The sequence below is a fragment of the Coptis chinensis genome, chromosome 2, assembly GCF_015680905.1.
Source record: "Coptis chinensis isolate HL-2020 chromosome 2, ASM1568090v1, whole genome shotgun sequence".
Lineage (NCBI taxonomy): Eukaryota > Viridiplantae > Streptophyta > Magnoliopsida > Ranunculales > Ranunculaceae > Coptis > Coptis chinensis.
In genome coordinates this window covers 66709398-66720524 of record NC_141457.1, presented here as the reverse complement: position 1 = coordinate 66720524, position 11127 = coordinate 66709398, and the positions used below count along the sequence as shown (strand labels likewise).

General features: G+C 35.9%; 1 long non-coding RNA gene and 1 pseudogene across 1 annotated transcript; both read right to left on the bottom strand.

The window, feature by feature from the left end:
* Window positions 1-892: 892 nt before the first annotated feature.
* Window positions 893-3581, bottom strand: LOC147517276 (uncharacterized). The gene is made up of 4 exons (XR_015213828.1): window positions 3461-3581; window positions 3248-3371; window positions 1856-1962; window positions 893-1362 (listed from the first exon to the last, which is right to left on the bottom strand). It is a non-coding gene; the product is annotated as an uncharacterized LOC147517276 (long non-coding RNA).
* Window positions 3582-4644: 1063 nt separating this feature from the next.
* On the bottom strand, window positions 4645-6224 carry LOC147517275 (uncharacterized; annotated as a pseudogene).
* Window positions 6225-11127: the final 4903 nt, after the last annotated feature.

The following is an 11127-nucleotide window of genomic DNA, read 5'->3' as shown; positions in this document are numbered from 1 at the left end:
ATATCATGAACGTAGGAAATTTCCTATGTAAAGGAGCCACAGATGCATATAATTTCTTAGATAATCAATCCAAGAAAAGTAATAACTGGGGAGGTAACGATTATTCCCGCTCCATTCTTTCTTCTTCTACAACTAAGGCAGCCAGTATGTTTAAGGTTAAACCAGATCCTTAACTTAGAACTTTAATTGAATCCCTCACTTATAAGGTAGATACCCTTTCTGTTAATAAACAAGAAGTGAAACCCACTCCTGTCATGAATAAAAATTCTCCTCGCTATAATTTCTGTTTTAGTCTTGAGTATTTCGATCATTATTGTCCTCTTGCCTATGAACAACCACTACCACAACCAGAAGATGTATGCGCTTTTAATATACCTAACACACCTTGGAGACAAAATCCTATTTTAGTTGGCGTAATAATCACCATCAAGCAACACCTCGAGGTTTTAATAATCAAAACGTTAGGCCCACCAACAACCACTACACCATAATAGGCTATTTGCATCGGCAAAAAAGCGTTGCTAATAATTTTCGCAACGCTTTTTAAGCGTTGCAAATATGGCGTGGGTAAAGTGTTGGAAATATTTGCAACGCTTAAAAAGCGTTGCAAACAGAAATTTCCAAAGCTTATTAAGCGTTGCAAACAGAACTTTCCAACGCTTATTATAATTATTTTGTACACATATTTAAAACCTTTGCAACGGTTTTTTATTTCACAAACGATTTTTAAGCGTTGGTAATTTGTTAAAATTTTTACCAACGGTTTGTAACCGTTGCAAAGTTGTTAGTTAATTTAAAAAAAATAATTTAAAATTCATTTGTAACGGTTATAAATCGTTGCTGATGGGTTGCTAATAAAAAAAAAATCTCATGTTTTGTAGCAAGACCAGCTAAACCTACAATAAACAATGAATACAAGAATGCAATAAACAATGTATCACAGTTGCCAATTGAAATAACTGAGTCCACAACCATAGATGTTAAAAATTCTTTTTCACCACCAATCAGATTTGAAGAGAGTGAGGTCTTTCCTATCAAAAAAAACTTTGAAGAGAGTGTGGTAGCAGCATACTTTGCCAACAAACTCTTCTTTTCTTCCATACTTTTCCCTTCTATACTCGCAATAAGTTCCTTAATTTTGCTAATTGCCTGAAATACAAGTAGCAAACTCATGGCTTCTAGAACAATTTCTCATGAACATATCCATCCAATCAAACCAAAAGATCCAAATTCCTTACCAAATTGGAAGCAGCTCGAAAACTACGTATAAGACTTTGAGTGGACACCATCCTCAATGAAAAGTTTGGCCTCCTTTAAAAACTCTTCCGCAAAAAGAACTATTCTAGTGGTTCCATCACCCACCTGTAGACAATAAATCCGGTCATTAAAATTACAAGTGAATTCCAAATTTATCCCTAAAACCTAACCAATACAATTATTAATGATACCCTCTCAACTTTTTCTGAGACAATGTCCTTGTTAATGGTCATTATCTTCTCTAAAGTATAAGCTATTAAATGTTGTAGTAATGCAACCATCATAACCCACTCTAAGATAAATATAAACTTTAGCATAAAAATTTCACTCTTTTAGTCAGCCAATCACTAAAATTAGTAAATTTGTTTTCTATTGTATACCTTAGATTCTTGAGACTTGGCAATATCGACAAGAATCTTAGTAGCATGATGAACAACATCAAGAAGTTTCATAATAGTAACACCATCATTAGAAATAGTAGCATTGCCCTTGTCATCATGAATCAATTTATCCATTCCTCAATAACAAACATATACGCAAGCCAGAGTTGCATAAAAGAACGACGTAATATCATGAATATGAAAGAAAATAGATCTACCTCGTTCCCAAAAGTTTCAATGAATCCGCCGCATAAGTCATATTAGAAATGTACTCTTTATGGGCGTCAAAAGAATTGCAGCAAGTACGTTGCCTTGTATCCCAAACCTATGGAATGAAATTTATAAAGCCTCAGGATAAAGAAAAGTAAATAACTAGTATTTCATCAACAGGCATATAAATGGAGTTTAAGATTAGTAATGACTAAATTGGATGATGAAGTCTAACAACAAGATAAGATACTCCACTTTTAAGGACTGGTGCATTTGTAATGTGGTTTTGTTGTGGGCATCACCAATTGATGTACCCCTTACTGTCATGGTGGACTTGATAAGACCTTAATACTACCATTTGTAGGCTTTCATTAGCTTTCATTTGTAACAAATGCGGAAGCTGATGTTGGCGTTACACTTTTTTCCTCTACAGTATCTACAACCTACGGTCCATCCTCACCGTGTTGCGCTATACTAGTTGATTTGGAGGTTTTGTTTCATGGGTGAAGAAGAACTGAATGGAACTTTTGATGCCCAGGAAGCCACTATGAAAGCAAATCCAAAACTAACACTTTTACCCCTTATTGCTCTTATCTTCTATGAAGTCTCTGGAGGACCTTTTGGGGTTGAAGATTCATCAAGGCGGAGGGGGTCCCCTTTTTATCTTTGCTTGGTTTTTAATTTTTCCTCTACTTTGGAGTGTTCCGGAAGCTTTAGTTACAGCTGAACTTGCTACAAGCTATCCTGAAAATGGCGGGTATGTTCTCTCGAATTTCAGCAGCGTTTGGGCCCTTTTGGGGTTTTCGGGAAGGATTCTCGAAGTGGTTCAAATGGAGTTCGATAATGCACTTTACCCCATTTTGTTTCGGATTACTTGAAACGTTCTTTCCCAATTTTCAACCGGTTAATTGCTCGAATTCCAGCTTTGTTGGGACTTACTGTGTCTTTGACATATTTGAATTACAGAGGACTCAATATTGTTGGGTTTACAGCTGTTTCCCTTGCCACCTTCTCGCTTTTGCCATTTTTAGTAATGGGACTTCTTTCAATTCCTCGAATAAGGCCTAAAAAATGGCTAGTTGTTGATTTCAGTAAGGTGGATTGGAGGGGATACTTTAATAGTATGTTTTGGAACTTAAATTACTGGGATAAAGCAAGTACATTGGCAGGGGAGGTACAAAATCCAAGCCGGATATTTCCAAAAGCTCTTCTTGGGGCTGTGGTTTTGGTGGTTTTATCATATCTTAAGGTAGTGCACGCTCTTATGGTATTTACTCCTAATTCAACCCACACTCTAATTTGAGAGCCCAAACTAGCATTCACGATGACCTACTGTAAACCCAATACAAATAAGATGATTTATTAGCAGAAACTACCAATTAAAGAGTAGCATCACTAACCTTGGAAAGTTGGAGGCAGGCAGCCCAAAGTAAGTTCTTCAAACTCCACTGAATCAATTTTATATTTTGGAATTTGCTCAGCTATAATGGGCTATGCAATATTCTTTGCAGTCTTGCAGATGGCCTAAACAACAAACGACAACAATTAACCCATCAAAAAGAGTATTAGAAGACACTTGCATGATTAATAATTTTATAAGCTTTAGCACACACCTTGTCCAGATAAGGCCACATGAGTTCAAACATACCAATCAACCTGAAAATAGTTTAGAGGACTTTGAAAATCCATATTCATGGGTATAAGTTTCCTACATCTAGAGATACAGCTAAAAAGTTTTTCACGCTATTCTTGAACTCACGCTCAAGAAGAAATTCCGGAGGACGTATGGTCATAACAATTATAGGTAGAAGAAGCTCGGATCCATCTAGCAAGGAATGTTGTCATCTTTGGGAGTTGTTAGCCCAAGCACTACGTGAGATGGTCTCACGTATGTTAAATACATGTAAATAAAGGTAATTACAGACGATCATATCTGTGGTGTCTTGCATGTCATATTCAAGATTTCAAGTACAAAAAGTAATTTTCATTGCCTTTACCGCAAATTTCGATGGTGCAATGAAAATTGTGGAGAGCACTTATATCTAACAAGTAATAATCAAACAACTCAAAAACAATAACAAACTCACCAAACCAGTCTTTTGATTCAACAACAGCCCAAGAACTCGAGCCTCACTTCTAGGACCAAAGATCTTTCCTAGTCTCCCCACCACTAAACAAAAGTAAAGCCTCCTAGTCTTTCAAATAATATCAACCCCTTCCTTAATATGCCTCAAAAAGTAGTAGCCTTTCTCGGGATGTTTACGATAACTCTCTAAAACCATGAATCCTCCTTATCAACTTTCCCTCAACTACTACTAGTATAAGGTGAATGACCAGACTACTATAGCCCTCTTCCGGACTTAATTCAAGCTACCATAGCCTACTTGACATTCAAGCTAAATTTTAATTAGAAATCCTCCAAAAGGAAAAATATTGGTGTATGAACATTAGCGTGCAATTAAAAACATAAGAAACCTACCTCTGTTCCAAAGATATGCTCTAAGAATAATCTTTGCAACAAAGACAGTTGCAAACTCTACCAATGGTTTCCCTCAAGAAGATCTACCACCACCCTACATTTCCAATTTTCAGCAATGTTAAAGAGTGTGCACAAAATCAGATTTACAACGAGTCTGACTACTAGAAAAAGAGGTCACCTGCACTGCTTTCACACCGTACTTGAAGTCATAGGTTGCATCTACATGAGATGGCCTATAGGCTAGGGCCATTTCACTATAATCCTAAAAAAAAATAGAATACACGAGGAAAGTTAAAACTTGAACCATACTTTTGATGACTTGTAAACTCACAAATTCTTCTATTACAAAGGATTAAGACTAGAAAGTGTAAAGATCTCACAGGCCAATCAGCTTCCTATTCAAATGCTCCACACCAGCAATAGAATGAACGTCGGTATCATGGTCATGATCATGAAAGAGAAGTGTCAACACTCTGACAAGACACGAGACCGAATTCCACCGAAGTTTATCATTGCACTCCACCCAGTGAAACTTGAGCTGGCTTGCTCCATAGAATGAGAGAGCCACCGGTGATGTCATCACGCTTATGGTGCTACGATATTTACATCATTGTTAGTAACACGTTATTTAGAAGACATCAACTGAAATGATTATAATTATCTACATAAGAATCCTAAACGCAAAGATGTTCTCTACTACGAAAGCTTTAAAGAGTTGAAAAGACAAGATATATTTTGCCACAACGTGATTTTTCTTAGAAGTAGGTATGATTGCCAAGTACATTACACCGAGGGCTGGCCAAGGTATGGAATTCATACTCTGTTCAACATATTGTGCTACAATTCTTTTTTCGTTTTCTTTTAAATGTTTCTCTAGAAACTAAGTTATGAGAGGAATCAATTAAAAATATAAAATACTGACGACGAAAAAAAACAAGATCTTGCAAAAATGAACTGTAATATAATTGACTTTCAAATTAATAAACCAAGGATAAAAGAAGACCTTCAGAGCACTCCGTAGCTTAGACCATTAAAAGTTACTTGATATTTTGTGTGTACTTATAATTTAGAAGCTTGCACCTCAAAGTCGACACTACTTCATTTGAACAGTAAATAACACCTTCTAAAGCTTCAATATGACACAAATTAGAAAGATGGCTCATTTATTCTTGCATCTTAAAGAATGAGACAGAACTATACTAGATAAAAACCAATTTGGGTCAAATAAAAAATACAAAAGTAAACATAAACAAAAAAAAAAAAAACTGATCTACAGTTACCTGAATAGGAACACTATAATTGCAAGAACCATCATAGAGGAGGAGTTTCCAACAAAGAAGAAATATTGAAAGCGTTGTTGCACAAGGAGACATCAGGGGGAACTAGGACGAGGGCCAAAGAATGACCATTTTCTCCATAGGGTGGTTGTGAGAATGACTGTGACCACCTTTACCAGACAAATATAGTATAACATAACCACCCCCAAGTATTATGAGCAACAACGAAGCAAGTTTATGCACTATTTCCTCGCCAGCAATGGTGTTTGCCATTGTAATTGCTACTATGCCAAGAAGTGAAGTTGAAATGACATGCAAAACAGCACCAAAAGCAGCTGCACAAATTCATGAATTAGAAATTGGCCAGATTATAAATCATTCCTCAAAATGAAAAGCATAGATAGATCTGCAACTAACTCCTTTGAGATCTGAGAAAATGCTTACTAACGAGAAAAGTTCTAGAAAGAGTCCATTTTTTAGCACGACCCACAATGGAAAAAGGCAACCAATGTGTTGGAATAAAATAATGTAGAAGCGAAACCGTTGCAATTCCACCTATTGTTGATACATCTTTCGCACTAAAACTCTCCATTTCATCAATCAAATTCCACAAAACTCTAATTAATCGATTAAATGAATTGGGTGGTGTGGTTCACCAACCACCGGATCAAAGAAGAGGAATTAGATACCAAGTGACGCTGCAACTTGAGATAAAATATGGGCTGTGGACACTAACTAAAACAACCACTAGCTAAACATCCATTTCGAAGACACTAACTAAACTAACTAAACAACCCATTTCTTGCAAAATATCGCTAAGAAAGGAAAGAAAAAAATGGAATTCATCCATTTCTTGCAATGTCGATAATCAGGACTAGTTAATTAAGTTAGTAACTAGAAAGAAAATGAAAGATTATTACCTCAAACTGCAAGAAAATACGACTGTGTCAAAATGGACTTCCAAACTCCTTGTTTTCTTCTTCTTCTTCTTCTTCTTTCTTTGATTGACTGTTTACTCGGTCAATATGGAATTTGATTTTAAGGAGTGCGAAAATTAGGGATCTTGAAATAATGCGGCGGTGAGAGAGAGAGAGAGAGAGAAAAAAAATGTTTTTTATTTTCGATTTTTGGTTTCCCTCGTTCAAAATTTTTAAGTTTGTAACACTTCTCCAACGCTTTTTAAGCGTTAGCAATTAATTTTGGAAATTCACCCAAATAAAGCAACGCTTTACAACATTACCAACACTTATTTAACGTTGGAAACTTACTAACGCTAAATAACCGTTGCAAATCAAAAAAGGTGCGTGTTGCAAATATCCTATTATGGTGTAGTGAACTACAATCAATATCAACCAAGGCCAGGACAAGGGCAAGTTAATTATAATAATAATAGAAGTTTAGTCACGGTTAATAACAAGTATCAAAATCTACTCATTAATAATCAACGTGAGATAGTTCCTGTTACACAACACGTGGTCACTCAACCTTCCCAATTCGATAGATTCGATGCATACATGCAAACTCAACAACAGATATTACTAGCCATCAAACAATCCATCCAAAAGTTAACCCAAGAGAAAACCCAACAAAAAGGCGTGTTTCCAGGTCAACCCATACCTAATCCCAAATCAACCAACACATCCTTCGAATTAACCAGTAATCCTAGTAATGAAAATTTAATACAGGGAAAATTAAAGGTCGTAAGTACTCTCCGTTCAGGGAAAGTGGTTGACAACAAAGTAATAATGTCAAAAGATTCTCTACCTAAAAAAGATAAAGGAACCTTACTAGATACCGTAGTTCAAACTGAAGATCCTACCACTGTAGAAGTACCAGTTAAACCTCAACCTAAGGGAAAACCAACAAAAGTTAAAGAGAAGTTCAATACTCCTATTGACCCTTATGCTAAATATAGGGAAAAACCACCGTTTCCCCAGAGACTAGCTATGCTAAAGAAGAACGATAATTTTAACGAGATTAGGAAAGTTTTCAAAAATTTAACTATAAACCTACCTTTCCTCGAAGCCATAAAATGTCTTCCAAAACACGATAAGTTTCTTAAAGATTTGTGCACCACAAAGAGGAAAACAAACATACCTAAAGAAGCCTTCTTAATAGAATAATTTCTCTCTTTATCTGAGCACAACAAAATCGTTAAGTATAAGGACCCTAGTCATCCCACTGTACAATGCACCTTAGGCGATACTTTCACTACAACTACTCTTCTAGATCTAGGGGCGAGTGTTAACTTACTCCCGTTTTACCTTTATAAACAACTAGGTATACACGATATAAAACCGACTAAAATGACTTTGTAGTTAGCCAATCATTCGATTAAGTATCTTAAGGGCGTAGTTGAAAATATTCTTGTTAATGTTTAAGACTTCTATTATCCAGCCGATTTTGTCATTTTAGACACAAAAGTTGCTCATGACTCTGTTCCTATCATCTTAGGGCATCTTTTCTTGGCAACTGCCAATGCCCTCGTTAATTGCCACGATGGTTCAATGTCTATTTCCTTTGGAAACCTTGTTATTGAGATAAATGTTTTTAAGATGTTGCAACAAATACCAGCCACGACTATAGATGGCGAAGTTAGCATGATAGAAAGTCTCACTCAAGATTATTTTAACAAAACTTTTCCAGAAAACCAGATGCACCAATTTCTTTCCTTTGGTAGTACTGAGGATTCTTACATCTGCCCTCATAGAATCTACTCTTATCCATGACTCCTTAATAGATCTAGCTCCTGAGTTTGAAGAACCCATTCCTAAACAAATCTGCGTTGTAGAGGAGGACGACCCTCCTGAATCCCTCATTCCCACTCCTCTCACCCCTAAGCTTAAACATCTTCCCACTGAGTTAAAGTATATTCATCTTGATATGGATGACACTCATCCGATTATTATCCCATCTCAGTTATCTGCTACTGAAGAGGTAAATTTGATTAGGGTTATTTATGAACATCGTTCTGCGATTGGTTGGTCTTTAGACGACATTAAGGGTATTGACCCTAGCGAATGCAAGCATCGCATACATTTGGAGGATAATGCAAAAACCTCCCATGAGCCACAATGTCGTTTGAACCCTGCCATGAAAAAGGTAGTTAGAGTGAAAGTTTTGAGATTACTCAATGCTGGCATTATATACCCCATCTTAGATAGTGAATGGGTGAGCCCAGTTCATGTAGTCCCTAAGAAATCAGGTGTTATAGTCATTTGTAATGCCGATGGAGAGTTAGTTTCCACCTGAGTTTCTATAACGTGGTGGATTTGTATTGATTATAGGAAGGTTAATGCTATGACACGTAAGGATCACTTTCTTTTACCCTTTGTTGACCAAATGCTTGAATGTCTAGCCGGCCATGCTTACTATTATTTTTTAGACAGCTACTCTGGCTATTTCTAGATTATTATATATTGACCCTAATGACCAAGAGAAGATTACATTCACATGTCCCTTCGGTACATATGCATATAAAATAATGCTTTTTGGCCTTTGTAATGCACCTGGTACTTTCCAGCGTTGTATGCTACATATTTTTAATAACATGGGGGAGAAATTCATGGAAGTGTTTATGGATGATTTTTCCATTCATGGTCATTCCTTTGAAGATTGTCTTTCAAATCTTTCTAAAGTTTTGAAATGGTGTCAGGAAAAGAACTTAGTCTTAAACTGGGAAAAATGTCATTTTATGGTCACTAAAAGCATAGTTTTAGGTCATATTGTTTCTAAAAATGGAATATAAGTAGATAAAACTAAAATAGATACGATAGCGTCTCTGCCTATACCACAAACTGTTTGTGACATTAGGACCTTTCTAGGCCATGCATGTTTCTACAGACGTTTCATAAAAGATTTTTCAAAAATAGCTAAGCCTTTAACAAAATTGCTTTTAAAAGATGCCATTTTTTATTTTAATCATGACTGCAAACAGGCTTTTGAAACTTTAAAGCCGCTTTAATCTCTGCACCTATCATACAACCACCAGACTGGTCAAAACCTTTTGAACTTATATATGATGTTAGTGATTATGCCATTGGTGCTGTGCTACGACAGAAGTTTGACAATAAATCCACAGTTATTTTTTATGCTAGTAAAACCTTAAATGATGCTCAACGTAATTACACTACTACTGAAAAGAAATTTCTAGCTGTTGTTTATGTCATAGATAAGTTTTGTCCCTACTTGATTGGTTCTACGACCATAGTCTATACAAACCATGCCGCACTTAGGTACCTTCTCACAAAAAAGAATGCTAAGCAGAGATTGATTCGTTGGATTCTTCTCCTAACTGAATTTACCTTAGAAATTAAGGATAAAAAAAGACCTGAAAATGTAGTTGCAGATCACTTATCTAGGTTAACTAATGAGGATGACAGTGATTCCGAATCGATATCTAACTCTTTTCCGGATGAGTATCTTTATTCAATTTTTTCTGCACCTTGGTATGCAGACATTGTTAATTTTTTAATGTCCGAGATCATTCCTAAGATATGGTCCATGAATGAATGCAAGAGATTTTGGGCAAAAGTTAAGTTTTACTACTGGGATGAACCCTACCTTTTTAAGTATTGTGCGGATAAGATAATTCGTCATTGCATTCCCCAGTGGGAGCACAATGAAGTCTTATCCTTCTGCCATGAACAATCATTTTAGTGGAAAGAAAACTGCCGCCAAAGTTCTTCAATGCAGTTTTTTTTGTCAACCCTGTTTCAAGATGCCCAAGCACACTGCAAAGTGTGTATTAGATGTCAACAACTTGGGTGTATTACTCAACGTAATATGATGTCCCTAAATCCCATTCTCATAGTGAAGATTTTTTATGTTTGGGGTATTGATTTCATGGGTCCGTTTCCTGTTTTGCATGGTTTCATTTATATTCTTGTAGTTGTTGTAGCCTACATTTCTAAATGGATTGAAGTCATGGCTTGTCATAGTAATGACCATAAAACTGTAGTATTATTTATGAAGGAGTATATCTTCTCACGTTTTGGAGTACCTAAGGCCATCATTAGTGATGGAGGCAAACATTTTTGTAATAGAGTTATTGACGCTTTAGTCAAGAAATATGGAGTTACCCATAAGGTGGCAACTCTGTATCACCCACAAACTAGTGGTCAAGTAGAGGTGTCCAATAGAGATATAAAAATTATTTTAGAAACGACAGTTAATTCTGATAGGAAAGACTGGTCTAGATGCCTAACAGATGCTTTATGGGCATATATAACAGCTTTTAAAACACCTATTGGTATGTCACCCTACCGCTTAGTTTTTGGTAAACCTTGTCACTTGCATGTTGAGTTGGAATATCATTCCCTGTGGGATATTAAAAGTCTTAATTTCAACATTAACGTCACTAATGTCAAGCGCAAATTGCAATTAAATAAGTTTGAAGAAATTAGTAGTGATTCTTACGACTTAGCGAAGGATTATAAAGCTAACATGAAACATATTCATGATAAACATATTTTGTGTAAAGAGTTTGACCTTAACCAAAAAGTTTTGCTATATAACTCACAAT